The sequence below is a fragment of the Mus caroli genome, chromosome 2 (genome assembly GCF_900094665.2).
Source record: "Mus caroli chromosome 2, CAROLI_EIJ_v1.1, whole genome shotgun sequence".
Lineage (NCBI taxonomy): Eukaryota > Metazoa > Chordata > Mammalia > Rodentia > Muridae > Mus > Mus caroli.
The window spans coordinates 140,287,087-140,307,439 of NC_034571.1; the positions used below are offsets into that span (position 1 = coordinate 140,287,087).

Below are 20,353 nucleotides of genomic sequence, written 5' to 3' on the forward strand. Positions count from 1 at the left end.
CTCCCCCTCTCCCTCCTCCTCTCCCTCTCCCTCTCCCTCTTCCTCCCCCTCTGTGTGTGTGTCTTTTAAAGAAACCAAAATTCTCACTACAAGTTGCCTTTCAAGAATAATTGTTTCTTAGTTTAAATGAGGGAGCCTGATCTTTCATTGTATAAAAACATCTTCACAAAGGTAGACAGTGCTGAAAGGTACCTATGAAGAAATGTTACACATCCAGATTTCATATGCATCAAGAACATGTTAAACCTTGTCTGGGAGAGGGTGCAGGAGATGTAGCTCAGCTAATAGAATGCTTTTCTATCATGCATGAAGCCATGGGTTGGATTCCCCAGCACCACATGAGAGCAGGCATGAGGTGCACTCATGTAATGCTAGCCCAAGAGTGGAGTCAGGAAGGCCAAATGTTTAAGATCCTTTGTATTACATAGTAAGTTCAATCCAACCTGGCTATTAGAAATGCTACCCCAAAATAAAATCTGATCTTGAACATTCACCAAGGTCTGTTGTTCTTGCTTCAGGTCCCTGAACTACTCTGTGAGATTCATGGCCTCACATTCCACATAATAGGTTCAAAATGTGACCTCAAGTGTTCACAGAACTGCTGAAACTGATATGTACCTGACTCCAGAACACTGCTTCAAGAGTACACTCTAGACAGGGCTACACTCAGAAAGCAATGTGATAGAATGTTCTGTGATGGTCCCCACAAAGTGCTCTGTGCTACCTACCCAGTATTCAGAAGTAAAGCTTTTAGCTGTTATATTTTACTTTAGTTGAGTCTGCTTAGAGTTCTCTATATGTTAACATACTTGAGGAGTCTTCACGCCATTGTTTTCAAACACTATGGTCCACAGACCCCATCAGAGTCCTGACTTACTGTTGCCCCAGAATCTCAGGTTTGCAGCATCCCTGCAACAAACATTTCCATTTAGAAATAGCATAGTACATGGAGAGATGGCTCAGTGGTTAAGGGCACTGACTGCTCTTCCAGAGGTCCCGAGTTCAAATCCCAGCAACCACATGGTGGCTCACAACCATCAGTAATGGGATCTGATGCCCTCTTCTGGTGTGTCTGAGGACAGCTACACTGTACTCACATCAATCAATCAATCAATCAATCAATCAATCAATCAATCAATCAAAATAAAAAAAGAAATAGCATAGTGCAAAGATTCAAGCTGTAGAGACAGTCACAGAGAGGTGACACCATGGATGGTGTTAATAGTATCCTTGGGCCTCTTTTCTTTTTTTTTCAAGAGGGAGCCTGGGTGGAGGCTGAGATGAGCTAATAAGGTCCATCCATAACAATTCCAGGGCGTTGGCAGGAGGAAGACTTCCTTAGTTCCAGCCCCAGGAGGGAGGCTTCCAGCCAGCTCAGGGATGTGCTGGGCTAGCAACTATCTTCCTTCAGAGCAGGGATATCAGTCTATTTTCTCTTGTCCCTGTAGGATGATCTTATGGGCGGGGTCAGGAGGAGGAAGGGCATGGGTGGGATAACCTGGCATTGTTTCATATGCTCATACTGCTGTGTTCCTCACAAGATGAAGCAAAGACAGGCTCTGCCTTAAAATAGAACTTTATCCCAAGTCTTGTTTTTTCCTTCTGGCTTTTCCAAAAGCTAACTAAGTTTAATTAAAAAAAATATCATTACAGGGGAATTAGGTAGGAGGGGTGACCTGAACTCAGTGCACACAGGCATTGTTCTAGACATTATTTTCTAAATTCTGTGCTCATATAATGTTTTCATTATATTAGATAGTAAGGATAAAAGTAGAAGATCATCTATTATGGAAAACTTAGGACAAAAGTGAAAATGCACTCTCGTGTAGCTATCACTGATGGAGAGTGACCTGTGCCTTCAGTGTCTCTCAGCCATTGGGGGTAACTTTGAAGTAAAATTCATACAACATTTTGTCCTCCAGCCTGTATTCTGATTGGTAAGAACATAAGCACACACTCCTGTGATATGGGAGCTTATAGCAATGTGTCAAGCACCTTATGTCATATCCAGTGAGCGTTCCTCTGACCTCATGGTGTCACAAATGCCTTCGAAAGGTATTTTGTTTGAAAAACAGGCTCAAAACAAGCTGTGTGTAATGTACCTAGTGGGCAAGTCACAGTCTCCCTTCATTCCAACGTTACAGTTACCAGCTGTACTGTGCACTGATTTTGATTGTGCTAATTAACAATGTGTTACATGTTGACCTCTGAGTCTATCATCAACCAGGGACATTTCTGGCTCCTGCTGCTTCTGTAGTCAGTCCACCCCTGCCACAGCCGGGCTCCTCTTAACAGGCATTTTTACCTGTTCCTGGGAGTTCTCATCAGGTGTTTTTTGGTGTATGTGTCTTGTCTGTGAGACTCATTTGTGCTGGTGTGATTGACATTTTATTTTCAGTAATCCACTGGTGAATTATAAACTCTTCTGCCATTCATATGATATAGATTGCTTTTGTATGGGCTGTTATTCTCAGCTCTGCTACTGGTCATCTTGTCCTTGTGTTTTACAACTGAACCCTCTTTTCTGAAATAGCTTAATACACTACCTGTACATTCTAGCCTTTAGAAAAACTCCTTGCAGTTTTTCAAAGTGGGAGTTCCAGTTATCCCAGGCCCTTAAAAATACTGGACACGGGTGGAGCTGCAGATCTCAAATCTCTCTGAAAACAACTGTGACACACCAATGGGGAACACCACACCACAGCACTTTTTCATGTGCTAAATGCTGAGTGAAGTATTGTAGAGCTTATTATGCGAAAATGGCATAAAACTCCCTCCAAGCCACATGGACAGATGCGTAGGAAGCAGGAGAGAGTTCTGTCTTTTGACTTGAGTCCCATCCCTTGGATGTCACATAATGGATGTGAATATTCCAGTAGCTGAACAACACAAATCTGTAACACCATTGTTTTGGTTATATTAGGTGAGAAATACTTGTGTATGATAGCTTTCTTTCATTTTTAAGGTTATTTTTAAAGGTTTATCATATTTTTAAAAATTGTGTATACATGTATGTGTCTTATGTGTGGATTTGTGCACCTGAGTGTAGGGTAGGCTTGGAGTCTAGAAGAGAGCATCAAATCCCTTAGGGATGCTGGATGTGGATGCTGAGAACAGAACTCAGGGCCTCTGTACTATTTATTTATTTATTTATTTATTTATTTATTTATCAAAAACAATTTTTATTAGATATTTTCTTCATTTACATTTCTTTTTTAATTTATTAGGTATTTTCTTCATTTACATTTCCAATGCTATCCCAAAAGTCCCCCATACCCTCCCACACACACACTCCCCTCCCCTCCCACTCCCACTTCTTGGCCCTGACATTCCCCTGTACTGAGACATATAAAGTTTGCAAGACCAAGGGACCTCTCTTTCCAATGATGGCCTACTAGGCCATCTTCTGATACATATGCAGCTAGAGACACAAGCTCCTGGGGGTACTAGTTAGTTCATATTGTTGTTCCACCTATAGGGTTGCAGACCCCTTTAGCTCCTTGGGTACTTTCTCTAGCTCCTCCATTGGGGGCCCTGTGATCCATCCAATAGCTGACTGTGAGCATCCACTTCCATGTTTTGTAGGCCCTGGCATAGCCTCACAAGAGACAGCTATATCAGGGTCCTTTCAGCAAAATCTTGCTAGTGTATGCAATGGTGTCAGCGTTTGGAGGCTGATTATGGGATAGATCCCCGGGTATGGCAGTCTCTAGATGGTCCATCCTTTCGTCTCATCTCCAAACTTGTCTCTGTAACTCCTTCCATGGGTGTTTTGTTCCCAGTTCTAAGAAGGGGCAAAGTGTCCACACTTTGGTCTTCGTTCTTCTTGAGTTTCATGTGTTTTGCACATTGTATCTTGTATCTTGTGTATTCTAAGTTTCTGGGCTAATATCCACTTATCAGTGAGTACATATTGTGTGAGTTCTTTTGTGATTGGGTTACCTCACTCAGGATGATGCCCTCCAGAGTATTTGCCAGGCACTGGCATAGCCTCACAAGATATAGCTATATCAGGGTCTTGTCAGCAAAACCTTGCTGGCATATGCATTAGTGTCTGAGTTTGGTGGCTGTTTATGAGATGCATCCCCAGGTGGGGCAGTCTCTGGATGGTTCTTCCTTCTGTCTTAGCTCCAAACTTTATCTCTGTAACTCCTTCCATGGATATTTTGTTCCCCATTCTAAGGAGGAACAAAGTATCCCACTTTTGTCTTCCTTCTTCTTGAGTTTCATGTGCTTTGCAAATTGTATCTTGGGTATTCTAAGTTTCTGGGCTAATATTCACTTATCAGTGAGTCCATATCATGTGAGTTCTTTTGTGATTGGGTTCCCTCATTCAGGATGATTTCCTCCAGATCCATCTATTCACCTAAGAATTTAATAAATTCATTGTTTTTAATAGCTGAGTAGTGCTCCATTGTGTGAATGTACCACATATTCTGTATCCATTCCTCTGTTGAAGGACATCTGGGTTCTTTCCAGCTTCTGGCTATTATAAATAAGGCTGCTATGAACATAGTGGAGCATGTGTCCTTACTACAAGTTGGAACATCTTCTGAGTATATATGCTCAGGAGAGGTATCCTTTGTACTCTTGACTCAGCCATCTCACCAGAAATGGTTGGTTTTATATGGTGACAGATTATTTCTTTGCCCAAGCCCTTACTAGGCCTCTACTGTGACCTGTAAGGACTTGAACAAACACTATTTCTAACAGCTTAGCCATGTTTCCCAATTCCACCCTCTCTAGAGCACATGGACTGCCAAGATGGTGTCCTGCTTGAGGCAGCCTTCCCTGAGTGTAGAGCTCCATCTGCAGTCCCAGTAACCAGGGAAGCCAGAATCTTAGCCCTGGTGACAGGCTGCTGGTAGATACTGCAGGCTTAGTCACAGCTGCTGACTCTTAGCTACATCTCACTTCCCTGAGTCCCCTGCAGCCTGTTCTCCCTTCTCCTCCTTCCTCTCTCCTTATTTCTCTATTGTAAGCAGATTTCTCCTTTGCACAAATTGAATATGAGCTCATTTGCACTGACTCCTGGTTGCAGTAGACCTGACTGACCTCACTCTGTCATGTAGTGATGGGGGATGCGTTTTTTTATGTGCTCACTGGCCACACTTCTTTTCTGTTTATTTTACTTTGCCTATTTATTTTTTGTTTATTAGGTTGGGCTATCTTCTTGAGTGTTCTTGTATGTATAAATGTTTTTCCCTGTATTGAGAATATGTCATCCTCAGAGAACCAGATGCATTAGTTAGGACCACACAGTTGAAGAATTAAAGAACATAACTTAAACATAAGGCAGTTGCAAGATAATGAATGTCCTTGGAGAATTTAGAAAGGGTGGGATTATGTATGGGGCCTCTTCAGAGGAGGCCTAATCCCTGGGAAGAACAAGAATAGGGAAAATGTAATAAAAACAGAAATTCCATGTGTATGGTGTGGAATGTGTATGGTGAGGAATAGATCATTTGCCTATATGTGCTACGCTATGGGTTCTGTGCCCAGCACTACCAAGGGGAAAAAAGACATAGCAATGTAGAAGAAAGGATGGAATCTTTAAGATAATTGGAAGGTTTCTGTGAAGTTGTGCATCTGTGGATGCCAAGGAAAAGAGTGCAAACCAGAATATGTGAAATTGTGGATAGAGTAGCTATTGTGAACAGCTTTGGAAGGCAGGATGCAAAACAACCCTAGTTTATTTGGTGTGTTTTAAATGATTAGGGAACTCTCTATATGTCTCTAAAATAGCTTTTGCTGTACAAATTGAGAATGGTTGCTTCTGTGACTTTATTATATTGTCACTCTGATGAGGCCCATTCTTATGCACCCACTGTAATAGTCCTGTGAGTCTGAAGCTGCCATCACTGTTGAGGCTTCTTGAGGACTTGCTTTGCTGGGTGGGGAACATCCTGCCTGGGGGAACTTGCCTTTCCTGAAGGAAAAGTGAGGTGTCCCAAGTGGAAGGAAAAGACATTCAGAACTAGGGAAGTTGTCCACTCCCAGGAATGATGGGGGAGGGATGGCTAGGGAGTAGCCTAGAAAGGTTCAGAAGGGGACAGTCTCAAGCTACCAGGTCATTGTGGCCACTGTTATTCAGGGCAATGCAAGCTTCAACTTGGCCTACCCTCATTCTCATGCAGATCTGTAGTCATATCCATGAGCCATCATGGAATAGTCCATCTTGGGAGGAGATGAGAGTTGGTGTGTTGGAACCCAGACCAGAGTGCTGCAGAATGAGTCTCAGCCATATACGTTCATGCTTGGCTTAGGGAAGGAGCTCTGTAAATATGTGATCCTGTTCATCTTTCCAGGTTGTGTAACAGGTGGACATGAGCCAGATCCGTCTGCATGCAGAATTTTCTTTGCTAAGGGATGCTTCACTCCTGGAATATACAGCGCTCAGTTCCAAGAGCTCATTGCGGCCATATTTTCTGCTTCCTCAGCCCAGTGATCATCTCTCAAGTCAAGAATCAAGGTTTGTCTAGGGATGCCTAGAGTGAGTTGCTGGCCTGTTGAAAGCACTGATATGTTGTGAGCTTCATGTTGACAGAGGTTAAGCAATTATGCCTAAAGCCCACAAGACACTTGAACTTTCATGAAGTAGATTTTAGAAATATCCATTCACATAATTCACTAAGGCATCTTATAGCCTACTGGGCCAGATACATTTTACTTTATGCTGTTTGGGGTGTATTTACAGACTTAATTCTACCTTATATTTTTCTAGTCAAAGAAGTATGTAGGGAAACTATGTTAAAGTTTTTGCTTTGCTTAGATTAGTCTAATCATTGCTCACTTAGCTTTTCCTTATTTTTCTACAAACCCTTACAAGATACTCCCATGGGCCAGAAGCAGCGCTCCTCTCTGGAGGCTCAAGACAGAGGTATCTGAAGACAGGACCATCTTGTGAGAGGGATGTTACCCAATAGGGCATCACATTAGGCGCTAGCCGATTTATTAATTCCAATTCTGTCTGGAATGTTGAATGCCTCGCCCCCACCCCCCAAATGACAGATCTTTCATCTTCACATGGTAGAGGGCAAAGGGCAAAGAGGCAAAGATGGTACCAATTTTATTCACGGGAGCACAGGTTTGATGTCTGAGTCACCTCTTAAGGTCTCATTTCTTAGTACTCAGACAAAGAATATAAAGTTCAACATGAGTTTGGGATGCAATAAGCACTAAAACCATAGCAGGCACCTCAGCTCTTTGTAAAGACCTTTAATTTGATGCTGCAAACTTTAGGTGGAAACTCAATTTTCACATATAGACACAAGCAAAGGAACGGGTCCAGGTGAGTTTGTGGGTTTAGCATGTAGCAAGTGTTTGGAATGAGAATGTAGCAAAAGTTTGGAAAGGAATATTTTTCCTGATTGAGGAGACAGCAGGAACTGGGCTTGTTTTCAGTAGAGAATTTAGCTCCATCAAGTGTTCAGACTTTGACAGGAACAATGTATGCATGTATTAGTTTTATAACCAAAAATAAACTTAGCTTAGACATTTCCATTTTGGGAAAAACGAAAAGCAGAATCAAAATTAGTGTTTTACAAAATTTGTATTACAAGCCAAATAAGAGAATTACATTACCAGGTCTGTAAATCTTGGTAGGGACAGAGTTATGTGCATCTACTGCAAGTTATGCACAGACCAGCAAACATTTTCCTACTAGGAACCATCTCACTCAATTGAGGTGATTCTTCAGTTGCCACGGAGAAGTTGTAAATTGGAATGGAAGTAGAAACAGGCCATACTCAAGTTACCAGGGTCACTGGTCTCAAAGGGCTTGGCTGTGTCATAGCCACTGACAGTTGAAGTGTGCATATTTGGTGATCTCATGGCTGCAAGAAAAAATAGATTGCACACATTTTGGATTAAGTTTTTCAGTTAACATATAAAACAATAGGTCTGGAACTGCTAGACTCAAATCTGCACACAATTAAATTGTAGCCTTTGAGGCAAAGCTTGCCACACCTGGAGGCAAAAGCACTGGTCCATTTAAACAGCTTGCCTCTCTGCTCTCTGTATATGTGGCTGACAGACCTTTGTTTCCTGTGTCCCATCCATCTGCTGTTCTTGAAGAAAAACTCATTCCCCAAATCACCCTCAATGGGAAGCAAGCCATTTTACTCTAAGGCCATTTCTGCCCTATACGTTCTGTAAGTTTAGCTGGTCTACAGCTGCCTACATCCAGTTGTGAGATCTTTTTCCTTTGAATTGAATGGACTCTGAGAGGCAGAATCTGGGCAATTTGCATTTCTAGTGGGAACAGTTTGTTTAGTTTCATTGTTGCCCTCACAGACTTGGTCATCAGTGAAAGTTCCTGCAGCTCTTGTTTGACGATGCTGACACTTAGCAGGGAGGACAATGATTGTATCTTCCCGAGTGTCATGAGATGAGGTCCCTGAGGGATTCACTCCCTGCAGAATGCTCTGAGAAAACGGGGAAGACCTGGCTGCACTGAGGCTACCAGGCTTTGTGGGTGGCAACTTCCAGCTTGTTCTGGGATTCTGCTCAGCAGATAACGTGTGTACACCTCCCACATTTACATAAATACACGCATATTTAAATGCAGAAACACACTTTCTGCTCTATTGTTGGCCTTTTTCATTATTTTTATTGATAGTGCTGGGCATTCTGTCTAGTATTCCATGAGTGCTCAATAAATATTTCTGAAAGAATAAATAAAGACACAACGAAATGGCTTTCCCAACTTTCCCAGAGAGTAACAAAGCAACAACAGAATCTTCATCATGCTACTGTGGTACCCTAAATTTTCCATAAAGCAAGAGTGTTAGTGCTGCAGCTTTCTGTGTGTGCATGTGTGTGAACACATCTATGTGAAATGCGTTTTAGCTTTATGAAAAATTACATAGTAGACGCGAATGAGCATGTCAAATTGGACAGAGAAAAACCCATAAAGTCTCAACTCTGAAGAAAGAATTATAGGTAACTCAGAAAATCTGGGAGCAAAAATGATTTTCTCCAAGGGAGAGTACACCAATTGGCTGTGCAGTGCCAAGCAGTCAGCCCTGAAAACATACATGCAAGTAACATCATATGGGCTGTGCAGGTTGTATTTAGGAATATATGTATATATACAAATATATGTATATGTATATATGTGTGTGTGTATACATATCATTCATATATATGTATATATGGGAATAATTGATGAAAAAGAGGCCATGAATTTGAAGAAGAGTAGGGAGGGATGTATGAGAGGATTTGGAGGGAAGATAGGGAAGGGAAAGATATTGTAAATAAATTAGAACTTCAAAAATTAGCAAAATGACATCATTTATCAGTGGCAAAGTGGAAGAATTTGGAGAACATGATGCTAAATGAAATAAGCCAGACATGGAAAGCCAGACTGTGCATCTCACTTGTATGGAATCTAAAATAATCAAATTCATAGAGTGAGTGGGAACCAGGGATGGTGAGGAGGATGGGGAGATGAGCATCAATGGGTTTGACATGTCAGTTAAACAAGGTTTTCTGATATCTGTCATACAGCAGAGTTATTATAATTAATTATAGTGCATTTGTATTTATGACTTTTGCATGATTGTTACAAAAATACTCAAGAACAGCAATCTAATGGAAGAATATGTTCTTTTTTGATGATGGTATAAAAATTCAGACTATGATCACTTGGTTCCATGATGTTGAACAGAACATCTTGGGGTAGGACCATGAAGTGAGACTTTTTTTCATATCAGGTAGACAGAAAGCTGAGAAAGACATACAGAAGAACAGGAAGGCAGGACCACGATTTAGGCTCCAAGGATCTGTCCACAAAGACCCACTTCCTCCATTAAGTTGCCTCCTCTTAAAAGTTTCCAAAACCTTTTAAGACAGTCCCTCAAGCTAGGGGACAAGCACCTAACAGGCAGGTCTATAGGGGATATCTCATATTTAAACCATAACAAAATTATGTATTTCAAAATAGCTGAGAAAATTTCAAAATCATGAGAAGCCCAACTTTCAATGAAGATCAGGTAGGGTGCTAAAAGTGGCTACAGGCTCCTTGGTACTCAAAGCAGACTCCATTATTTGCAGAGGACCAAGCCTTAATGCCATTCCCACACTTGAGCTTGTTGGTCCAGAGAGGGAAAAGCTAGTTTTTAATGATAGCATTGATTTTGTACATACATAATCAGAATGAATGGGCAGTTTCTGTTTTCTCCTAAAACTAGAGTGGTTTAGAAATGTAGACTGATAATGATCAGTCTAAAGAGATAAGTGACCTCAGTGCCCAGATGTCAAGATAGCTTCTTAGTATGGGACAGCCATTGCTCCAAAAGCAATTGCTTAGTGGCAGCCATTGCTCCAAAGTCCAGGGGTTTCCCCTTGGCATCCCATCACCCTTTTCTCCCTGGAAAGGCATTTGCAATTCTGGACAGGCACACGGGTTCTCTTCTAAGGAAGGAATGTGTTCCCTGGCCAGACGCCATGGCTTACTTGATGTGTGTATTACATTGAACATCACAGGGAACAAATAAAATTTTTATGAAAGTGTCTATAGAACAGGAATGCTGAAAGCCTCACTTATGTTTCACAGGTGCCAAACATTAGCCTGCATTCTTGCCAGCACTGAAGTGCCAATTGAAATGGTGTGGTAGTCAGCTTTCTGTGACTGTGACAAAATAATCAGTAAATAATCAGCTTGAAAGAAGAAAGGTTTATTTTGGCTCCCAGGATTTCTCAGCACCAGATTGGATGGCCCCATTGCTCTGGGGTTGTATGAAGTCAGTACAGTAAAGCTAGGCTTCCTCCATCTCAGTGGTTCTCAACCTGTGGGTCACGACCCCTTTGTATAAGTTACATATCAGATATCCTGCATAGCAGATATTATGGTTTATAACATTATCAAAATTACAGTTATAAAATAGCAACAAAAATACTTTCATGGTTGGAAGTTAACACACCATATAATAGACCTGTGTAGAGGGGTTCAAAGCGTTAGGAACATTGAGAACCATTGGCATTGGCTTAGCTGAATCAGTGTGCTGCAGGTTTACTAAGGGACCCCATCTCAGAAAGCAAAGTGGTTAGTGAATAAATAATAGACTGGGGACCAAGTCTTTATCATATGGGTCTTTGGGGGAAGTGGTGACAGTCATTCAAACAATAGCCAACAAACAGAGCTTTTGTATCCTGTTACTTTGTGCAAACCACCTCAGGAAATCTGATGTCTTGAATCAGCCTCAGTTCCTCAATTTCTTTGCTATTGTTTCCCCACTTCCACTGTGTTTGATGCCTGATGAAGTGATGCTCAGAGACTGGGCATAGTGTTTTATCTTACAGGACACTAACAGAATTAGAAGAAAAACACTTCTCAAATGTTTCCCCTACCTCAACCTCTTCAAGGACACCATGGTCAGTGAAAATGATATGGATACCGTACCATCTGGGCTTCCTGCTCTGATTTACAAAGAGAAGTCCAAGGGCATGTGCTGGTCACTTGTGGGGGAAGTGATGGTGGGAACTGCACTGGAGTTTTCTGATGTGTCTACATGTATCTGTCACTGATACGTCACCTCTACCCTCATCTCCACAGTCACAATTGCTCCCACATGAAAAGTACCATGGGCATTGTAGTATAAGAGAGTTCAGTGGGAGTATGAGGACCCAAGTTCAGACCCACAGCCCCCATGTAAAAATCTAAGTGTGGTGACACATTCCTGTTAACCCTGCACTGGGAAGATAGAGACGGAAATCCCCAGGGTTCATCAACCAGCCAGGCTAGCTGAATCAGCGACCTTCAAGGCTAGTGTGAGACTCTATCTCAAAACATAAAGTAGAATATAAAGATAGAGTCTAGCAAGCATGCTATGGACTGGATCATTGCCCCAGCTCTTTGCTGAGACTTCTTAGCCATCCTGGATAAACAGACACTGACTCTTGGAATAAGTCATGAGCTAAAACTTTGAGTGACAAGGACATCTGAGGATTCTTTGTGGAGCTAAAACATGCGGGCCGTAGTGTTTCTGCTAGAAGCAGGTATTGATCATGGCATGGTGGAATCTTTCTGGAAACTTCTATGTAAGTTTCTTACCTTTAATTCAATTGACACAGTATGGAGAAAGCTGTTCCTAACAGGGGTCTTAAAGGTTCTAGTTCTCAGAAGGACCCATCTCCTGATATTCTTTAAAATCATTATGACAAATAATTTTAAGTTCCAAGGCTACCCACACAGATGATAAAGGACTTTGAGGTGACATGATGATGACTTCCAAGCACATCTACAGATTTCGTGAAAGAGACTGAACTTGATTCTTCCTTCCAGAGTGTGGACTGAACTGAGCGACTGGCTGGACACAAAATGAGGCCTATATGGCGGTGTCATTTCTCAAGCTAGGTCAGAAAAAGATGCTTCTTTCTGATTTACTCTGTCCCTTGTATAGGCCGATGTTCCAAGAAAGAAAGAAAAAATGTTTTACTTATGCTAAATATTCCACAAAGCTGCTTGCCTGATTAGGACTTCTGGCTTGTGGTAAGTAGGAATGCTGCAGGTCTATAACCAGATTATCTTGGGCTGTCTTTAGCTCCAATGTGTTTGAAAAATGCTGTGATTTATGACTTTATCTTGTCCTATAACTGCAAAAACTTCATGAATCCATTTCCGCATTAGAATGTGGCATGTAAGGACAACCTGACTCTGTTCTTTGGCTCTGATTACTGTCATTTGGCTCCAGAACAAACTCTTATTCCTTTTGAGCTGAGAGCTGTGTTTTGTATTGACATAGTCTTGGACCGTTCCGAGGAGGGGAAGCCTGCTTGATGCCTTTTTGGAAGACTGTCTGGCATTCCTCTGGAGAAGTCCACATAGCCCACAGGTAAGCACTCTTTCGGAAAGTTATATGAATGAGTCAACTTTAGACTACTTTCAGAAGCCCAGCAACCGCATCCTTCCTAGATCTCCACGAGAGTCCTCAAGCCAGTGACCAGCTGAGTCATGTTCAAATTTTTTACCTTCAGAAACTGAGCATGATATTAAATGTTTGTCTGTTTTATGTTCTAAATTTCAGGGCAGTGTTTTCTCCCAAATTAGATAGCTAATACATAGTGAACAATACAGATATCCCAGCCTGAGGCCACGATACCTCAAAGTTGTTAGATGGGTGGCTGTGGTCCGGGTCTAGAAACACAACTTTTCAAACTTTTCTTTTCATGTGTTCAGAATGTTCCACGCAGAATGAGCATGCTGCATCTGAAAATCTGAACTGCAAGATGTGCTAATGCCTAAAACCCTTTGAGAATGGACATGGTGGCACAATTTGAAAAGTTCTCACCTTCAAGTGTCAAAGGCTCCATTAAAATATAGTTGCATTGTATTGCATAAAACTACCTTCAGCCTATGTGTATAAATACATAGGAAAAAGAAATGAATTTTGTGTTTGGATAAGAGTTCCACCCTCAGTATCGTTCATTACATATGTGTGACTATTTCACAATATGAGAAAAAAATTTCAATTCAGAGAAACTTCTGGATAAAGGATATTCAAGCTCTGTCATACTCCTCTGACTCACTTCGGACTGATGCTTATCTCATAGAGCTGCTTCGCCTGGATCCAGGGCATCACTTCGGCATCACCTATGTGGTGAACATTCCCATGTCCGTTTCAGCTTATGACACCATCCTGTGCTGCTGAGGCCTTTGCAAAGTGAGACCAGACCCTGTGTTAAAGAGGCTTGCCTGACTAACCGTAGCTCTTTTCTTCTTATTACTGAGGGCTGTGTGTCTCCTCAAGCCTTGCTCTTCTGGTCTTTTTGCGCTGATACAGCCAGCTAGATAAGAGCAGAGACAGGCAACTATGATAACCTCAGACACTTGCTTTCCCAGGATGTTCTTCTATGAGGCTTCTAAAGGTCTCCTGTGAATTACCGTAGTGGGGTTCCACTGCACTAGAGATGCTTAAAATCCCAAAATCTGAGTGGACAGTTGGAATCAGCTCAGACCCTTGGTATATAAAAGAAGCAATCAGCTGGACTGCGAAAGACTTGGCTGAAATGCTACTCTGAAGTGTAAGCCATTGTTCTGTATGAAACAGCCATTTGCTGCTGAGCCTGAAATAGGGAGAACAGTGCCATTGTCCGTCTCCCAGCAGGGTGAACATATAAGACGTGGTATCGACTTTCCTCTACTGGGTAGGCCTCACATACAATAAAAACTGCTAAGTTACTCCTGCAATGGTCATGCCACTGGTGCTTATGGGTACATCTTGCTGACAGGCCAGTGGAGCACACAGGGTCCATAGCTGTTTCACAAGGCCCATGATGGGAATGTCTTGAGCCTTAGGAGAGAACCTAACATAGATGTTTTACTAAAGCTGACGTGCTGTCCAAATGCCTCCTGAATATTTATGCTTTTATTTATGGCTTAGAGATGCTCTCAGACTTGATCAGAGAGATGCTTCTTTTAGCATGGGCTGTGATAAGTGTAGAGGTCGATGACTTGCTAAAGTGATAAGAATAAATGACTTGAGTGCTCAAAAGCCAGTCATTTGTATTGTTCCCTCTAAGGCTCGGGGTACTTGAGGGAAGAGGGCTTGGGAAGAATGTAAGAGTAGGAGGATGGGGAGGCGTGCTGTGAGATGCTATCTGATCAGGACATTGTTTGATTAATTGATTGATTGATTAAACACATGGACTCACAGCAGCAGCAGCCATAGTTACCTATGCAACCCCTGCAAAAGACAGGGCCAATCAATCATCCATCACACATGGGGGCTTCATGAAGGCTCCCCTCTCTCTGAGAAGTTATTAGGCAGTTAATGGTTGCTAGGGAGTCATTCCTCGGTGGTGTAGCCTCTAGTAACGTTCCCTGCTTAAGTGAATAATCCTGACTCATGCAAGTAACCTTAATTAAAGCGATCACGTGCATGCATATGTATACAGACACAGACTCTCTCTCTCTCTCTCTCTCTCTCTCTCTCTCTCACACACACACACACACACACACACACACGACATGTGAGAAAGTCATTTGTTGGGGTGAAGAGGTTCAGTGGGAGTGAGAAGGGGACTGAGAAATGATAGTGGCAAGACAAGGTCAAAGTACCTTGTACATGTGTATATGTGTATATATGAAAATATGAAAGAATTAAAACAAAGAAGACATGGTATGGTATCAAGTCTGATAATGCTTCAGGCATGTAATTCCAGTACTCAGGAGGCTGAGACAGGAGGATCATAAGTTCAAGGCCACTGTGAAATCTTGTCTCAAACAAGCAAGTGAACAAACAAACAAAAAATAGAGACATAATATGGGGACATCAACTTCACCACCTATAATCCTCAAACCGCAAATCCCAGGGGCTACTAAGCAGCATGGAACTTCCAAGCACCCCTTTCTGAGGAAGAATGCCACACTCCCCTGAACTTCTCAACAACGGCACTGCTTTCTCTTCTTTCAGCACCACCCCCTCCAGTGCCATGGCAGACCTCTCCACAGGTTAGAAACCTTTGCACAAATGTGTCAAAGGTAAAGAATTTTGTCTGGACTCTAGCAAGCCTTCGTGCTTTGATGCCTCAGAGGATGATAAAAGTCAGGCTTCAGAGACAGACAGCCTTGTTTACGGAGAAAGTTTTAAAGAGAGGTGGCGTTTAGATAGTGTTTCATGGGATTATTCCAGGACTTTTCCCTCCTTTGTTGTTCTTGGTTGCATGTCTGAGAGATGAGGGCTTAAAAATAAAGCCCGGACATCATCCCAGACACTAAATCTGGAGCGCCCAGCTGTGTTCTCTGCTGTACTGAAAGAATGAGGGATTTTTCTGTCTCAAGGTCACTTGTGGCTTCATTATTAAACTAGCAAGAAGGGTGGGATGAAGCCAAGGGAGCAAGGCCTTGAACTGTAGCAGCTGTGGCTCCCATTGTAATAGTTTTAAAGGTTTTTGCGACTGCCAGAATACTTTAGTTTGATTGCCCCACATTACCCTCTGGATATGGGGTGCTGATGTGTGCTCCTGAACATGCCAAGCCACTGTGTGAATCTCCTCACTCCTCCGACTCCTTGATCCCTCTGGACCCACAGACCCAAGGCCAACCACCCTGTGTCTTCTTTCCTGGGGTGGCAGCATCTTGCTGAGTACTATTTCTTGGTTCCAATCATGTATTCTCACTTAGTCTGAATGCTTCAATGCTGCACGGGTCACTGTTTGCCACACACCACAGATCCTCATCTTTATACTGTATGTGGCACCTTTCCCATGAAGTAGAAGCTTACGGAGAAGAGATTTTCATTTAGCTCTTCATTCAGTCACCTCACCTATTGTGTTACCTCCCAAAGCCATTGGCTTTTCCTAGGCTCCTCACTATGGAAGAATCACAGTGCCTGCCATTGCCCATGTCCAACTCATTTGGACCCTCTGAAGTTCTGCTTTATCCACTGCCTCTCGATATAGACAGACACAGGGACGCAGATCACATCATCATTTGCCTTCCCTGTGTCTCCCTGAAAAGATCAGCTAACCCAACCCATAGAGGCCAACGAGTTCACGTCTATGTCTCACAGAGCAGAACTTGGCCACCAAGACAAAAGAACAAGACATACAAAAATGAACTTCTCTTCCTCCTGATCCTTCCTGTCCTCAAAGGCCATCCTGAGTCCAGACTTTCTCTACTCACCCACAGAGCAGCTGCTGCTTCTGTCTCAGCCTCCTTCACCTTCTCACACCATCTTGCTGCTCTGGAGCTCTGAGAACAGGTAGATTCCAAGCAACTGTGCAGGCTCAGTTATCTCTATCATAAGATAGAGGCACAGTTACTGAACTTGCTGCATGCACATTAGGTACAAGCCATGTAATAAACCTGGGGAAGAGGTCAGTCTATTTTTCTGCTCTTCACAATGATCAGTGCCCATAAACCTTCTGTCTTAACTCCTAAACATCCCAGAAGTCCCTTGTCTCCTTTGCATTTATGCATCCTTATTTTTCATACTTCCATCGGCATTAGCCACTTAGATTGTTGTCAGATACAGGATACAAAACGTTGCTCAGCTTTCAGGTCATCCACAGGCACATACACAAAAGATTCTTTCTGAGATACAAGATGAGCCTCATCTCTCTATTTAGAACATCCCACTGCCTCCAACCTTGTCCTGAAGGTTAGATTCTATGTACTCATAGGATGAAGGCTTTTAAGGTGTACTTTTCCAGTAATGTCTATGGTGGCCTGTTCTCCACCCCTCTTTTATACACCTGCAGTAGCTTCTGCTTTCAGCTCCCAGGTAGCATATCAGCATGATATCATCCATGAGCAAGAGCAGATGCTCTGAAAATCTCACAATGTGGTAGAGGCTTGTGTTTGCTAAGCATTTAGGACAGATGTCTTAGTGTGAGTCCCATGGCTATAGGTTCTGATACAAGGATTTAGGTGTGATGTGCATTTGGAGGACTAGCCAGGAAATTCTAGGAAGTTAATGCAGAAGTTAGGCAAGATGATCAGGTAGTCACAGGGAAGGTAAGGATGCTATCTATCTCTGGTGTGTGTGTATGTGTGTGTGTGTGTGTGTGTGTGTGTGTGTGTGTGTGTGTGTGTGTGCATTTAAATCTCCAGAATGTCAGCCACCAGGCTGCTGTGAAGTGAATCTGGAAGGCATGCAGAGCTGTGGGAGGGCTTCTAAGCATGAATGCTGCAATGGGGAATTGTAGAAGAGAGCAGCTCAGACATCCTCTACTTCAGGCTTATGGAAGGGACAGAAATACAGTCTTCTGCCTGTATTTCTGAGGGACTGGATTCAGGACCTCATCAGATACCCAAATCCTTGGGCCAGAATTTAAATTCCCAGTCTATGGGAGTTATCTCATTCAAATAACACACTGGGGATCTGTGAAGTGATGGCGATCACTGCAGGATGTTGTTTAATGTCACTCTATCCATTTAGCAAGGTTTGCTTTTGGAATTTTTAAAAATGAATATTTTGATCCACAGCTATTTGATCCAGGAATCCCTGGATGTGACAGGCAGGCTAAGGCAAGAGAAAGGAATGGGTGTCAGAGTAGAAGTCTCACATGCAGAAGATCACAAAAAGGAAGTGCTGGTGTTTCTGAGTTAAGAACAGGAATCCAACCAAATGCATGATTGCCTACAGGAAAACACTGAATGCATCATAGGCAGTGGATAAGTCACTGGCAGGTGTTGAGAGCCATTCCTCCTGTCTCTGAGGTCAGACTCTCCAGGAGATCTGGAGCCCTTGGGTAACTTAGATAAACAGAAGTCTGCATGCTAACACGTTTTAGTTGCACTTGCTGATGTTACAGGGTCTTCGACTTCCACTAGCTTCCAGTTAAGCACACTAAATGCCACTGGAATTGTCACAAAGAAGGCATTATCCCAACCCTGGGAACCTTCCCCTCAAAGAAGAGGGGCCTCAAGTCTAATTAGAAAGTATTTGACTACAGCACAATAGTCATACCACTATTGCACCAAAGGCAAGTCAGTGATGGAGCATGTAGGCTCCAGCCTTGGGTAAAAACAGTGATTTCTTTTCTTCCTCAGGAGTCTGCCTGCATAGCACCTTCTGGTGCTACAAAAGCTAGCCAGCAGGGAAGAACTTTCTGAGCCGTTAGAAACTGATTTCTCTATGTGCTGGTAGTCTAATTTCCAGCTTGAGAAATTATGCAGAACATCTTCCAAGTCTTCTTGGAGCCACCAAACAAATTTAGTTCAGTCTTGGAGTGAGTGCCAAGACAGGAAACCTAAGAAGAGAATAATTCCACCCACTGACAAATCTTAGGGGTTATGGGCTAAGATGTTGGAGCTCGGGAGCTGGGGCAACCCGGGTCACCAAAGCCAGCAGGTTCTAGCTGTGGCTGAAGCTGCTGTGACGAACTCTGGCTGCTTCAGAATTCCTCCTCCCTTGGCTTCTGTCCTCTCTATCAGAATGGACAGAGAAGGCCAAGTGAGAAGAAGAGAGCAGCCCTGTCTACATGGCTGAGAAGTGCTAAGTTCACTGACCACAAGTCAACCAGCACCTTATGTAAAAGGTACCATGGGATGACTCTAGCATTGTCTTCCAATCTAGCTTACTGTTGAAGGGCATAATGCCCTTCCTCTCACCAAGACCTCTGGATAGCACAGTTTCTTTGGTTAGTTAAGTCTCATTGGTTGCTGTATGGCTTAAACTGACATAATGAAATTCATGATTTGCATGAGCCCACATGCATGCACCATGCAGGTTGATTATAATACACAAACAGAAAAAAAATCCATCAAATGTAGAAGCAGTTGTCACCACAGGCTGAGGGTGAGCCAGATCCTTCTGTTCAGTGGAGCAAGAGAAGTTATTGATTTCTGGGCTCAGTTGGACATGCTGATCCAAATACTCAATTAATTGACTTTGATTATTAAAATAATGAGGACTGAGAGAAGGATGAGGGTGATTTTCATAAAACACAGAATTGTCCCAACTCTCCTTAGTGGCTGAGAATGGGGAAAGGGATTTTAGTCATTTTTTTTCTTTAGTAGTTCATTAAAAAATCAATAGTGCATAAGGATTACACTGATTTCTAAAGTGATACTGGATTTATTATTTCAATCGAAGCTCCTAACAGCTGTTTTGTGACACTCAGTGTATAGCCAGGGCAGATTGTCTTCTTAATGTCACACAGTTAAGAGGAGTTAGGTCATACACTAGGATCTGGATGTCCTGGAGTTAGGTCTTTCCCCTGCTTGTCTTTATACTCACAAGTGCTGGAATGGAAACTCAGGACCCTCCAAAGGAGGATAGCAAGGCAGAGTTGGCATGCCTCAAGGGAAGGTGGTACATCATGATGCAGGACTAAGTTAAGAGTGACCTTGAAGAGACTAGTCTGCACAGGTGAGAGTGAGGACTACAGAAGTGACACAGCTTCTGGGACAGACTCCATTTTTGGATTCCAGACATCCGGGCATCTTCCCCGACAGAGGAGAGAGGTCCACCTGGAAGGGCTTTGACCTCCAGAGCAGGTGAGAGAGTCATCTTTTGTCCCATGTCCCTCAGAGACCAGTCTGTGCAGGTGAGTGTGCATACTGCAGAGGCAACACATCTTCTGGGACAGGCCCTGTTTCGGGCCTTCATCTTCAGCCAGGAGGGAGGGTTGAATGCCAGATATCTGTGCACCTTCCCTACAAGAGGAGATCATGCCTGCAGAGAGCACTCTGACCACTGAGACTCAGGAGAGAGCTAGACATCCAGGTCGCTGACAGAGGCTAACAGAATCACAGGAGGAACAAGCTCCAACCAGAGACAACTATAAAAACTAACTCCAGAGATTGCCAGATGGCTAAAGGCAAATGTAAGAATCTTACTAACAGAAACCAAGACCACTCACCATCATCAGAACCCAGCACTCCCACCTCAGCCAGTCCTGG

General features: G+C 42.9%; 1 non-coding gene across 1 annotated transcript; it reads left to right on the forward strand.

The window, feature by feature from the left end:
• The first annotated feature begins 7,521 nt into the window (after positions 1 to 7,521).
• Positions 7,522 to 7,837, forward strand: LOC115030548. The gene has a single exon (XR_003836128.1). It is a non-coding gene; the product is annotated as a small nucleolar RNA U85 (small nucleolar RNA).
• Positions 7,838 to 20,353: the final 12,516 nt, after the last annotated feature.